At 42.3% G+C, this 12472-nt stretch overlaps 1 protein-coding gene and 1 long non-coding RNA gene across 2 annotated transcripts in view; one reads left to right on the top strand and one right to left on the bottom strand.

Annotated features, from left to right (window-relative positions):
* The window catches only part of pofut1 (protein O-fucosyltransferase 1), a 404965-nt gene that overhangs the window by 58241 nt on the left and 334252 nt on the right, over positions 1-12472 (bottom strand). The window lies entirely within an intron of this gene.
* Positions 4778-12472, top strand: part of LOC127596751 (uncharacterized) — a 55757-nt gene continuing 48062 nt past the window's right edge. The window contains exon 1 of the long non-coding RNA XR_007961535.1: positions 4778-4894. This is a non-coding gene — a long non-coding RNA (uncharacterized LOC127596751). The remainder of the gene's footprint in view (positions 4895-12472) is intronic.

Consider the following 12472-nt stretch of genomic DNA (forward strand, 5'->3'; position numbering starts at 1 on the left):
AAAAACCCCACCAACAACAGCACAACGAAACAGAAAAGAGAATCATTTCTCAGTCAACAAAATGGTCTCCTCCAGCTGCAGCGAAAACACTCTCTTTAAGCCTTATATGAAAAATGGGGCGACACCCGCCATTCCTTACGGTGAAAGGAACAACGTTTTGAAAAGCATTCTTTCTTCTCACAATAGGTGGATTTTGGGGGTGGTGCTGGGGGGGGGGGGGGACAAGAGTGAGGGCACATTCCTAAACAGAGCCTCACCTGATGGGATGTTTCATAAGAGTGTCCCCATTCCAGCTCAGTCATCCTCATGTATGGTTTTATTGACAAGAAAACCACCATCTTTGAGTTTCCAATAAGTACCTTTTGATGTTCTTTCTCAATTACGCTGAACCCTTTATGAGTCTACACAATCCATTCTGAGATGCCGCCAACCTCTCATTTGTTCACATTTTAGCACTCGTCTATCCATAAGAAATTGAAATTAAACGGAACCAATCTGTTCCCGGGAAAAACTGCCACCATCTGAATGCCTTTATCCATTAAAATGTGATGAATCTGCAGATAGAGTATGCAAGTCGCCGAAAAATACCCACACTTTGTAGTGCACAGTTCCATCTTTTATTAATTGGGGACTAAGAGGTCCAGGTATGGCCTGTGCAAAAACAAAAAAAGTGATTCCAATCTGTTGGTCCTTAGAAGCATTACATTGAGGTAAACTGTGGACACATTGGAAGGTCATTCTTTTGACTGTATTTTATTGTGATTTTTGCCAAACACTGCCAATGTTTCGTTTTTTTCACGAGTCTTTGAGTATAAAACGGAAACAACAAAAAAACAATTCAGATGGAAACCTTTTTTCTTCTTCCTGGATTCAAATCAAATTCATTGCATGTTAAATCTCCCTTTGAATAAGATTAAAAGTGATTATTTTCATGTTAACATTTTCCATTTGTTTTGGATGTTTCTGACAGTTACAACAATTTGCATGCATTTGTGTGAGCCTTCTTTTAAGGCTCTGCAGCCTGAGGCCGCCCTGCGGTGTTTCTCTCTACCTTGATACTCCCCTCTCCTCTCAGCACCTCAGTGGCGGCTGATGTTACGACTTGTTCAGGCAGGACTGCACCCTTGCTGCTCATGCACTTTTATTTCCAAGCCCATTTGACAATAAGTAGCGCCGTCATTTTCAAGCATAAATATTTCAGTCTCCATTTGGATGCAGATTTGTGGCGACACACCCAGAATACAAATGGCCTGCGCCTCCCTCGGAAAATACCCAAGGCGTGGTACCCTTCCGCAAAGACGGTAGAGCATGATTAGGTCTTGAAATAAAAAAATTATCCAAACTGCATGTCAGTTAGTTTAGATTTTTCTCCATTCTACCCTTTGCTGGCTATCAAGTGCTCGAGAGGAAATTATGATGATCCATGAATACAGATATCACCAATTTAATTCCCTTCTATGTTCAAATGCACAATGTGCGATATTGCGAAAACATACTGGAGAGATCACTGAACATTTTTATTCAACAGAATAACAAATGCAGAACAATATAAAACAGGTGTCAAACTCATTTCACATTGTGGGCCACATACGGCCTCGGTAGATGTCAAGTGGGCCGGACCATTAAAATTATATCATACTCTGCTATAATTAACCAAAATATGTCTTTCCTTTGTTTTGGTCTAGAGGAAGCACAAGAACATGAGGAAAATGTTGAAATTTAATGAACATATCTTTTACAAAACATTTCATGAAGCACCTTTGATTTCCTTAGACAAATGTGCAATTTAGTTTTATCATTCACATATATACATTGCAACTGATCCCACTGATTTTACAAAGGTTCAAAACTTTAACAAGTAATTGAGTAATATTGAGTAATATAAAGTAAAAATATTGTAATGCACTTGAAGATTAAACGAGATTTCTAAAGAAAGGAATTTTTCAACCATTTACACATGTGCATATAAAACTACATTTAATCCCTGCCTACACCTTACAAACTAAGGAGAGTGCTATTAAATGTTTAAAACATAAAGTATTCCCATGTCGTTCATAGCATCTGCTGTGTTGTCTCAGTGAGACATGAAGCGGCTGTTGTCTTCTTCTCTGATCAAAACAATGTTGTCTTTGACCGATCAAAATATTGTGTCCCCTAGCGGATACTCCAGCAATTACACCTTATTAAAAATATGAATCCCTTGTCTTTAATGTATTTTTTCACTTTTAAATTATCCTGCAGGCTTGATGGAACCTCCTTGGGGGCCGGTTCCGGCCCGCAGGCCGTATGTTTGACACCTGTGATATAAAATAACCCAGTAAACTACAAAAAAATCCTCAGGAATAATGATTACCTCTTGAGATATAAACACCATTTTTTAAGTTATGATCCTACATAAGACGTTAATATCATTGCCACTTGCTGCTTTCGTCCGCTGGCTGCCGGCTAGTTATTAGCGGCTAAAATGCTAACGTTTATGTCGGCAGGCTGCGCAGACTCTGCTCGCATTTTCATGCTTTCATCACTTGAGTGCTACTTGTTGAAATGATTCAACAGATTTGTTGTATTCCTTTCTTTTCGACGACATAACTTGCACAACAGAATCCTCCTCCACGTCGCTCGGTAGCTCACGCTTGTCAAACTACCGTCACCGTTGCAATATTACGCCAAGTATTGGCTGCCCATCATTGTTACTATTACTTTCTGTTTACTGCTTCTTCTGTCATTTATTGGCAGATTCTGTTTACTTCAACTTGCAAGTCAAAGTCACCCAAAAAAATAAAAAAAATCAGTTTCTCTGCGGCTTGATTGATAACGGCGGTGATCGGGAACAACCCGCCCAGCCGTCCTAAGCGTTGATACCACATCAGGATTTGCAACTTTGTTTAAAATTCTCAATGATGGCCCTGGTGTTTTTCCAAGCTGTTTTGGGTGGAGTAGGGGGAATTTACTCTTTACATACCCGACACTACGGAAGAATCGGTCAGGCTTCTAATCGTCAGGCCTTTGTTGACGTAATCATGGGTATATTTATTAGGAAGGGTGTTGTTAGGTTCATATGGGCAACGAAATGTCTTTGTCTATTTGTTTAGGCAATCTGCAACCATTTGAAATGCGGGTTAGCAATTTCTACTGGACATACTCTTAATATCACAGCAAGGACCCGGACATACCGTCTAAGAGGTGAAATCGTGAGTCAGTTGGACCGTACTGTCTTCATGCATGTCATTTGTGACTTTTCATTTGCTTGCCATTTTCCCTGCTGTAGTGTGGTTGGATCTTCATTTGAAACTCATCTTTAATCCATGGCAAAGGGAGGGGTAAAAGCAACTCGTTGTAACAAGTGATGAACTGTGAACACCGAATTTGATTTCACCGCCAGAATAACAATCCATCCAGCCGTGCACCAATTTTTGTTTTTAGAGTGAAGATGAAGTTGGAAAATGGTGGGGTTTCCCCAACACTGATCAGATATCATCAGACTGCAAATATGATTCGATTCATCCTGTTAAGTACCCTTGGTGCACACTTGAAATTGTGTTTCATCAATGGACTGCGAATGGCTCGTCAACACAATCGCTGTATTGCGCGACGCGACAGAGCCAAAATTCTTTGCCTTGAATTTGCTCTTCAAATGGTCCTTTCAAAAGGACCTGCACCAATACAAGCTTCCAACAACTCTTATGAAGGTGCACTGCAACCTGACTGAACGAGCCCGGACTTGTCTGCTTCTCAAAACCTGCTTCCTTCTACGCTAAACCTTTTCCTGTATAGAAACCGGCGACATTTCAGCTTGCTGGAGCTACTGATTCGTACCGGTTTGTTTGGAATCACAGTGCACAGGCATCAGTGTCTGCAGAGGGAGGGGGTCGATGTTGAGAGTTGACTAATTTCAGGCCCTGTCTCACAGAGCGGGGGGAGTTTGTGGGTGTTTTGGGTTTTGTTTTTCTTCAGGGTTCGTTCAAGGTCGTTCAAATGGTCGTAATACGTTTGCCAACAATTGTAATGGTCACAAACTGTTTTTCTTGTAAAGAAATTGAACATATTCCACATTTTATTGTGACTTGAAAAACTATGAACATTAAGACTATTTGCGAATGTCTGGCGAACATCTTTGCAACATTGAATGACTACTGACCAAAACAAAACAAAACGTGTTAATACACTTGCAAAACGTTAGCTTGGCATGGAGACGTTGTAATGTCACCGATTGCATCCTCTCATTATTTGAATAGTACATGAATAGCAAAATGACTGACTTTGCTGTGGCCAACTGTACGTTTTATTGCGCAGTTTCAATCCCATAACCGGGAATCAATTCTGTATTGACACATTCCTCCACATCTTTTCTATCTTACCTGCTGGCGCAATTGTGCATACGTTCTGCTTTAAATGTGAATAAGGACAGACAACTTGGTTTGGGGTGTGAGTGACAGGATATCACATTTGTTCTGAAGAGCGGCACGTTCAAGCTCGTCCCATACTCTTGATTTTCGCCTGCAGTGAAATATTTATTTTACACTCATTTGAACCTTTGAAGACATTTGGTTCATTCCCCCCCCCCCCCCCCCCCCCCCCCCCCACCTTCCACGCCAATACCCTGCTTCTGTGATTGTCAAGGAGGAATTTTCTAGGAGTGTTTCTGTGAGCTTGTGGAATGCCGACAAGATGGAGCATGTCTCAGGTTGTCTCACGACATCTCAGCAAAATGCCCCAAAGACAATTTAGGAGTGGTTACCGGAGATGATGAAAGTAATCAGAATACATACAATACAAGACAATCTTTTATTCAAACACACCATCTTCAGTTTTATGACTGAGAAAATAACATGTATAGTTGAGGGGGAAGATCACCGAGGAAACTCGGATAAACAAAACAGTCCCTGCCCCCAACGTGAGTACACCTGAACAGTCTAATACGATCTAGGGTGAGACCTGCAACAGAAATTCAGCTTTTTAAAATATAAAGGACCATTTTTGCTAAATATGTACACACCTTGTTTAATATGTGTCATCTCAATGCAGTTTTGATTGACACCAAAACAGGTTTTTTAACAACCACTCTTTGAATACAGTGATTGTGAGCTGTTAAATTGTCATCGCAGACCTCCAGTACTTGTCAAGAGTGTTGCCAATTTTTGAGAAAAACTTCCTTTGCAACAAATTTTCAGAAATGCAACAAATAACGAATCTAGCGATTTTCTAAGGTGTTGTGTACTTTGGACACTCTGAGAATTCCTCTCGAGCAGCTCACCCCTTTGGATCGGTACTTGCACAAAGGTAACTCTCAACTGCACCAAGCAAATGTATGGAACCAGTAGATTTGCTGTTGATTAATTAAGCCTCAAATAGTTAAAAAAATAAAAGGTCTCTGTAAGTTAGTTAAAATTTGGCAGAATCTGAGAAAATATATAACGGATATGGATATTTGATTTGGAAAAATAGCCGTACTCACCTAAAAGTAATTGAAGTGGGTTTGTCAACGACGAATTCGGGAAACGTTCATTTCAGTATGATACATTATTAACCCCCCCAATCATCAATTAAGGAAAAATGGATATGTAGTCGTTCTCGAGTTCAAAGACCCCAAACGTTGATGAGGCGCAACCATGTTGGACTACAATAAGAGGCTTGTGGTCATTTCGGGCATTTTTTTAGATCAGGTTGCTGCTTTACTTTCGCTGACTGCACTAGGATGTCGCCTCATGTCTTTAAGATGCCTTCATGTTTGAACCACGTGAGGCAACGTGAGCTCCCTTTTACCTCTCCTCTGTGATCAGCGCCGCTGAAAATCACTCGATCTGACCGCCTGTGAAACTTGAGTCAGTCACCACGTTGTCTTTTCAAATTGAAATGTAATACAGCATTTGTGCTTTGAGTCACGATCGCAGTACTTGACTCTTTGTTATGTGGTGTGCCGTCTCTGTGTGTCATCCCAGTGGCGGCGATAGGACTGGAGTCCCCCTGTTAAAGAACACAATGGATGAAAGTTTATGGATTAGTTACGCTTAAAAACTTATATCGGTTGCTGTATTAGTTGTAGCCTTAATGGCGGTAAAGGTGAGTGTCAAATCAGTGGTTAATTCCATCGTCGTATTCTAAGAGGTGTGCAAGGTTTGATTCCGGCTCCGGTCTTCCTGTGTGGAGTTTGTATGTTCTCCCCGTGCCTGCGTGGGTTTTCTCTGGGTATTCTGGTTGCCTCCCACGTTCCCAAAAACATGCGTGGCATCTTAATGGAACACTCTAAATTGTCCTTAGGTGTTGCTAGTGGAAATGGTTGTTCGTTTATATGTGTCTGCTGTGATTGGCTGGCAACCAGTCCAGGGTGTCCCCTGCCTACTGCCCGAAGACAGCTGGGATAGGCTCCAGCACGCCCTGCGACCTCTATGAGGATAAATCGATCAGAAAATGGATGGATGGATGGATGGACAAAAAAAAAACTGAGATCAACACGTTTAATATCTACCAACCAATTTTCAACCCCTTCAAGTGATCAATCATCATTGATCTTTTTTTTTTGCGAGCCAGGTTTAATCCTCCCCTCAGGAATGGCTCGAACAAGATCTGAAGCCCAGAAAATGTCACCTGTTAAAAAATTGGATTGATTTTAAAACGTAATCTGCAAAATAAATAAATACAATTTTATAAGAAAAGAAAACCTTTATTAGTCTTATGTAGTTACATCATCCAGTATCAAAGGGCTAAAATTTGAATTAATCCTCCTGAATCATGAATATACCCAGTGCCGGCTCTGGCGGGGCTAGCACAACATGACTCATCGTCCACATGATCAGCAGGCTGACACACAGACAGAAAACATGCTTTTGCACCATCTGCTGTGGAAGGGAGTGAAGCACATGGATGAGGGGACAAATAAACACAATAGAATGATTATGAAAAATGTCAAATTCTTTCGTACAACAAAGTGTTTTTGGCAAATTTATGACATTCTCATTGAGGAAAAATAAGACGAGCCAGTATTATGCAATTTTTACCCAATTTTAAAGTATGGTAGAGTATTGTAATAAGTAGAAGTGTAAGTCCAAAATGAAGTGAACACACAATTGTTTTTTTTTTGTTTTCCGTTATTGAAAATTACCTACAGTTGAATGACCCAAGATGGCACAGGGATTAAATTTGGATCAATATGGACTTTTTAATTATTGAGCCTTCTGCAAGACGTAATCGTTTTTCAGACCTCTTTGAGATAAACGTGCCCTGTTTTCAAATTCCAGTTCATACTGCACAAATTAATTACATCTGATGGAAAGTCCAACCTGGGCGGCCCGGCATGTCGACCTCACAGTGCAGAGGTCATGGGTTCGATCCCGGCTCCGGCCTTCCTGTGTGGAGTTTGCATGATCTCCCCGTGTCTGCGTGGGTTTTCTCCGGGTACTACGGTTTCCTCCCACATTCCAAAAACATGCGTGGCAGGTTAATGGAACATTCTAAATTGTCCCCAGGTGTGAATGTGAGCGCGGATGGTTGTTCGTCTCTGTGTGCCCTGCAATTGGCTGGCAACCAATTCAGGCTGTCCTCCGCCTACTGCCCGAAGACAGCTGGGATAGGCTCCAGCATGCCCTGCGCCCCTTGTGAGGATGAAGCGATTCAGAAAATGAATGGATGGAAAGTCCAACCTAATGATTTAAATTGCTCACAATGTACAGAGATGACTTGATAACTGTTTTTAATGAATGTTCAGGTTGGCGTTGGAGCACATAATTCCTGTTGTTGGTAAAAATGAAAATATTGTCGTTAGTAAGATGTTCTTTGCTCTTTGCGAAAAACTATTTTTAATTAAGCAAGTTTTTTTTCCCTTGGAAGTCACACATTGATTTTTTTTCTGAGAAATGGAGAGAAAATAGATTTGCGTGACTCTCGAAAGTTACTGATGGCTTGCGCGAGCTCCCTTCTGACATCCACAGCAAGGAAGAGCTGCGCTGTGGCATGTTTTCCGGCTGCGGGAGACACATGAAAAAAGAATGCTGGCAATATTATTTCTGAGTTGACGTTATTGCACTTTTATGTGTCCTGGGAAATCATTGTGTCCTGGGTTGCAGCAAATGATTATTGAGAGCTTTATAGGGCACAATGTTTAATATGAGGTTGAGAACAGACAAAATCACTCATTGTACCTTAGGGAATAAATTAAGGCTGAGTGAAGGTATCTCTGGCATATCTGCGGAAAGACAATCTTTATTACCAGCTGCCTGCCTCTGTGTCACGTAATTACCGGGACACGTACTATGCTGCTGGCGGAAGACGGTCATTCCCAGCTGGAATGAGTGGCGTGTGTGGACTGCAGTATTTACTCAAGCCAATACATCTAGCAAATATTGATCTGTGAGATGTGCTTGGGAAGCCGCAGGGGGCTCAAAACTCCTGAGGCAATCAGCGCCTCCATTTCACATGTCACATGTTTGACCAAGTCGTCTCTGAGTCTCTTGGAATGGGCAATCGAGCAGACTTCGTTGATGGGGTCGCCAAGATTAGTCAACGAGTCACTTTGACGATCAGAAGGGTCGACAAATCCATTTAGTCATCGACAAGTCGTTTTGTTAAATATGCGTGAGTTCATTGATTTCGTATTTGATGCCACGTGATGTTCTGTTTGTTAGCTAACATATTGTAGCGTCTTCTATTGGTAACAGAGGCATTAGTGAGCAAACTCACGTTTATGGAGAACCTAAACACAATTTTTGTTTGCATGTGATTGATATCGAACAGAAGCTCCCTCGCGGTGACTCGAGACCACACACAGAATGTTGCGTTTATGAACTCCGACGTAGCAGCACTCCAAGTCACAGGAAATGATATATATTACACAAGCCCTCAACGGCAACGCAAATCATAAAACACAGATCCTACTCAGTTCGTGACAGTAAAAACAGACACGGCTCCGAATCTTTAGGTTTTTTTTTTCCCCCAGGTGTATATCAAATTTTGAATGTGTAAATCACATTATGCATATTAGTGAAGCAAAACAAAGGTTTTGGATTATGGTTGCATAAAAACAAAATTAAAAACCAATAAAAGTGTCTATTTGAGTTCCTAATTTGACTCATCTGATTTCACAACCTTCTACATAAAAAACGGCTTGGCGCCTATGAAGCGTGAACTTGTTTCTTATTTCTTTTTGTATGTATAGTGTCATAGTAAGAGTGTAACTCTGCAAAGTGTTTAGCTTTTGGTTCCATTTTAAAATTGACTCAACCTTTACAGCTACAATTTTTAAGGCCACAGGCATGTTGTTTTCGGAGCAGGCTAAACGCAACCTGGCCTCCTCCCTTGCTGTCCCTCTGCAGAGCAGCTCACTGCTTGTGCGTTCGGGTCTCAGGTGGCCCATCTGTTTATCAGCCAACAGAAAGGGCACATTTTCTAGATCCCCCTCGTGAAGCGCACCTGGAGTGGCTCGGACTCAGGTGAGTGTCGGCGGAAAAAAACGCGTGTTGCTATGGAGAGGAGAAGTCTCATTTCCTTCCAAATAAAAGAGATAAAGAGGCAGCTATCACATTGTTTTCTCCAATTTTCTCCTCCTCGTTCTTAAGGGACGCCAATGTCTCGGTGCGCTGGTGCAAACAAAGTATTGCTGTGTGCAAAAATACCCGCTTATTACCTCAGCTGCCACAACTGTGCTGAATGAAGATGCTTTTACCAGAGTAAACACACACAGTCTAGTGGGACCGAGTGGTCAATATCATGTCTGGAAGGCAATATATTAGTTTGAATTTCATTCGAAACATGCACCATCACTTTATTTTATTTCACACTTCCACAAAACTATCTTACCTCAAAGGCTTGTCTATGGTCCAATCATTTCGAATCTCATTTTGCATTGCACCAGCTGCTTAAAGGCCGTACAGCTTTCTGGTTTATTAATTGGCAGCTGAAAAATGTAAGTGATTAATATGTGGAAGAAGTTATTCATTTTCAAAGATATAACAACATGAAATGTTACATTGGATCGTGGAACCCATGAGGTTGAAATCAGTCCATCCCGGGATGCTGATCGACCTCCGCTTGGTTTTCATAACAAATTTTCTCAGAGGAAATAATCAAAACAGTTAATTCCGCAGGTCAAAACAATCTCAATCATAAAAGCTTTATGAACTGACAGTGCAGAAGTCGTGGGTTCGATTCCGGCTGCGGCCTTCCTGTGTGGAGTTTGCATGTTCTCCCTGGGCCTGCATGGGTTTTCTCGGGGTACTCCGGTTTCCTCCCACATTCCAAAAACATGTATGACAGACTGATTGGACACTCGAAATTCTCCCTCGGTGTGAGTGCGAGCGTGGATGGTTGCTCGTCTCTGTGTGCCCTGCGTTTGTCTGACAACCGGTTCAGGGTGTCCCCCGCCTACTGCCCGAAGACGGCCTGCATAGGCTCCAGCACCCCCCCCGCGCAACCCTTGTGAGGATAAAGTTGATTGGAAAATGAATGGATGGATACATTTCCCCAGTGTGGGACAAATAAAGGATATCTTATAACTGCAAATGCAAAGGTAATTAAGCTTTTAACATTGTCATCAAAGTGTCAAGATCTTTTCATAATCCTTAGTGTTTCTTTTGTAATACTGAAAGTCACAAAATTGGAAAAAGTACAGTCAACAGAGCTGACACGAAATCGTAAAATGATTCGGACATTGATATTTTGAGGCACCACAGTATTCACAAATGTGAACCGCGAGCTTTCTATTACCAGTCTGTCATTTCTGCTACAAATTCCGTTTCAAATATAAGGCTAAGTGGCTATCAAGATGCATCGCAAGACTTCCTCTCACAGGCCTGCGTCATGTCACCATGTCAGCGTGCCGCAGTTCTCAACAGAGTCCCAGTCGAGCAAATGGTGATTAAGTCGGAAGGTCAGGTGGAATTGATTCTTTTCCCCGCGGTACATCCTTGTTGCATTTCGGCTAGAAATGAGTCCCGATTTGTTTTCGGGGCACCGCATTATTTTGACGACGCACGCTTTCACCCGCAAGCTGGGGGTTCATCCGCGCTCACCAGTCCGCCGGCGACGCCCGACATGATGATGTCGGCTGCGCGCTGGAGGGAAAGCAGAGGGGGGTCAGGCGTTGCAACGGCAAGGCCAGCAGCTCTGTAGAGATTGACTTAATGGAGAGCAATTACTTTGATGAGTTGGTGTAGTCAGAGTGCTCTTTTATGCTTCATTAGCGCATTACGCAGACATTTAGCTAATGAGAATAAGGAAGCACAAACAAAAGTAATTTGCCCCCGACATGTCAAGCTGGAGACCACAGCACTGTTGAATATCGTGGATTATACTGTGCATGTCAGGAAAATCCCAGGACTGATCACTACAGTATTTCAAACAACAAACTTTTGAGTTTGACCTTTCATCTGGGCCAGACGATTAACCAGCACATCTACAAGAATGCATTTGTTGACCCCAATTCGAAAGTGAATTTAGATGCTGACTTCATGCCCTCCAACACCAAGGTGAAATTCGACCACAGCCATCATGTGCTGTGAACAGATCTGCATTGATGTTTGATTGCGTCAGCTTCGAGATATCCACAGATCCACTTCAACAAATTGAAAATATCGCTCCAAGTTTCGACACGTAATTTCTTCTCTTTGCGATCGGGATGCGTGGCTGCCGTGTGGCACGATGCGGGAGCGCGAAAAGCAGGCATCACGTATGTCATGTCGACAATACGGCGGCGGCGTAAGCGGCAATCTGTCAGCGCGTTCTGTTGTTTTAACGCCTCATCAAGCGGTGACAGCGAACCGTAATTGCGGCCCGCCGCTTCGTGTTTTGATGCGGCTGACAAATCTGACAGGGCGCGCGGCTGCCGTCAGTCATGAAGCCACCGACATTGTCTAGGTTTATTGGGCTGAACACAGTCAAAGGCACCTGAAGCGTAGCAAACAAGACCAACACAAAGAAAGATGTCTTTTAATTACAATCACTTGAAAAATGCATTGCAGGAAGCCTCGGCCCACAGACAACCGAAGGTTGCCTTTGAAGTTTGTTTCTCAACATGAGTGGTTTGGCGTTGCGTTTTATTGTGCATTTAAACTTTTGGGGAAGCTCCTTGATGATTGTCCATGCAAAACAATGGGATCATACAGACCGTAATTTGCGCCATCCATCAAGATTTATTTTCACTGCTCAAATAAGTAAGATCAATCATCAACGGTGAAATGAGTCCAATTTGTTTCATATCGCTATACCTGTCCATCAGTATTCCACAGATAAAAGTTCTAAAGTAATCTTTGCTCTACTTTTATTCATTATTGGAGTATTATGGGTGGCTATGGCCTTCCTGTGTGGAGTTTGCATGTTTTCCCCAATGCAGCTTGGGTTTTCTCCCGGTATTCTGGTTTCCTCCCACATCCAAAAACATGTGTGACAGGCTGATTGAACACTGTAAATTGTCCCTAGGTGTGAGTGTGAGCGTGGATGGTTGTTTGGCTCCGTGTGCCCTGCGATTGGCTGGCAACCAGTTTAG

This window comes from Hippocampus zosterae, chromosome 2 (genome assembly GCF_025434085.1).
Source record: "Hippocampus zosterae strain Florida chromosome 2, ASM2543408v3, whole genome shotgun sequence".
Lineage (NCBI taxonomy): Eukaryota > Metazoa > Chordata > Actinopteri > Syngnathiformes > Syngnathidae > Hippocampus > Hippocampus zosterae.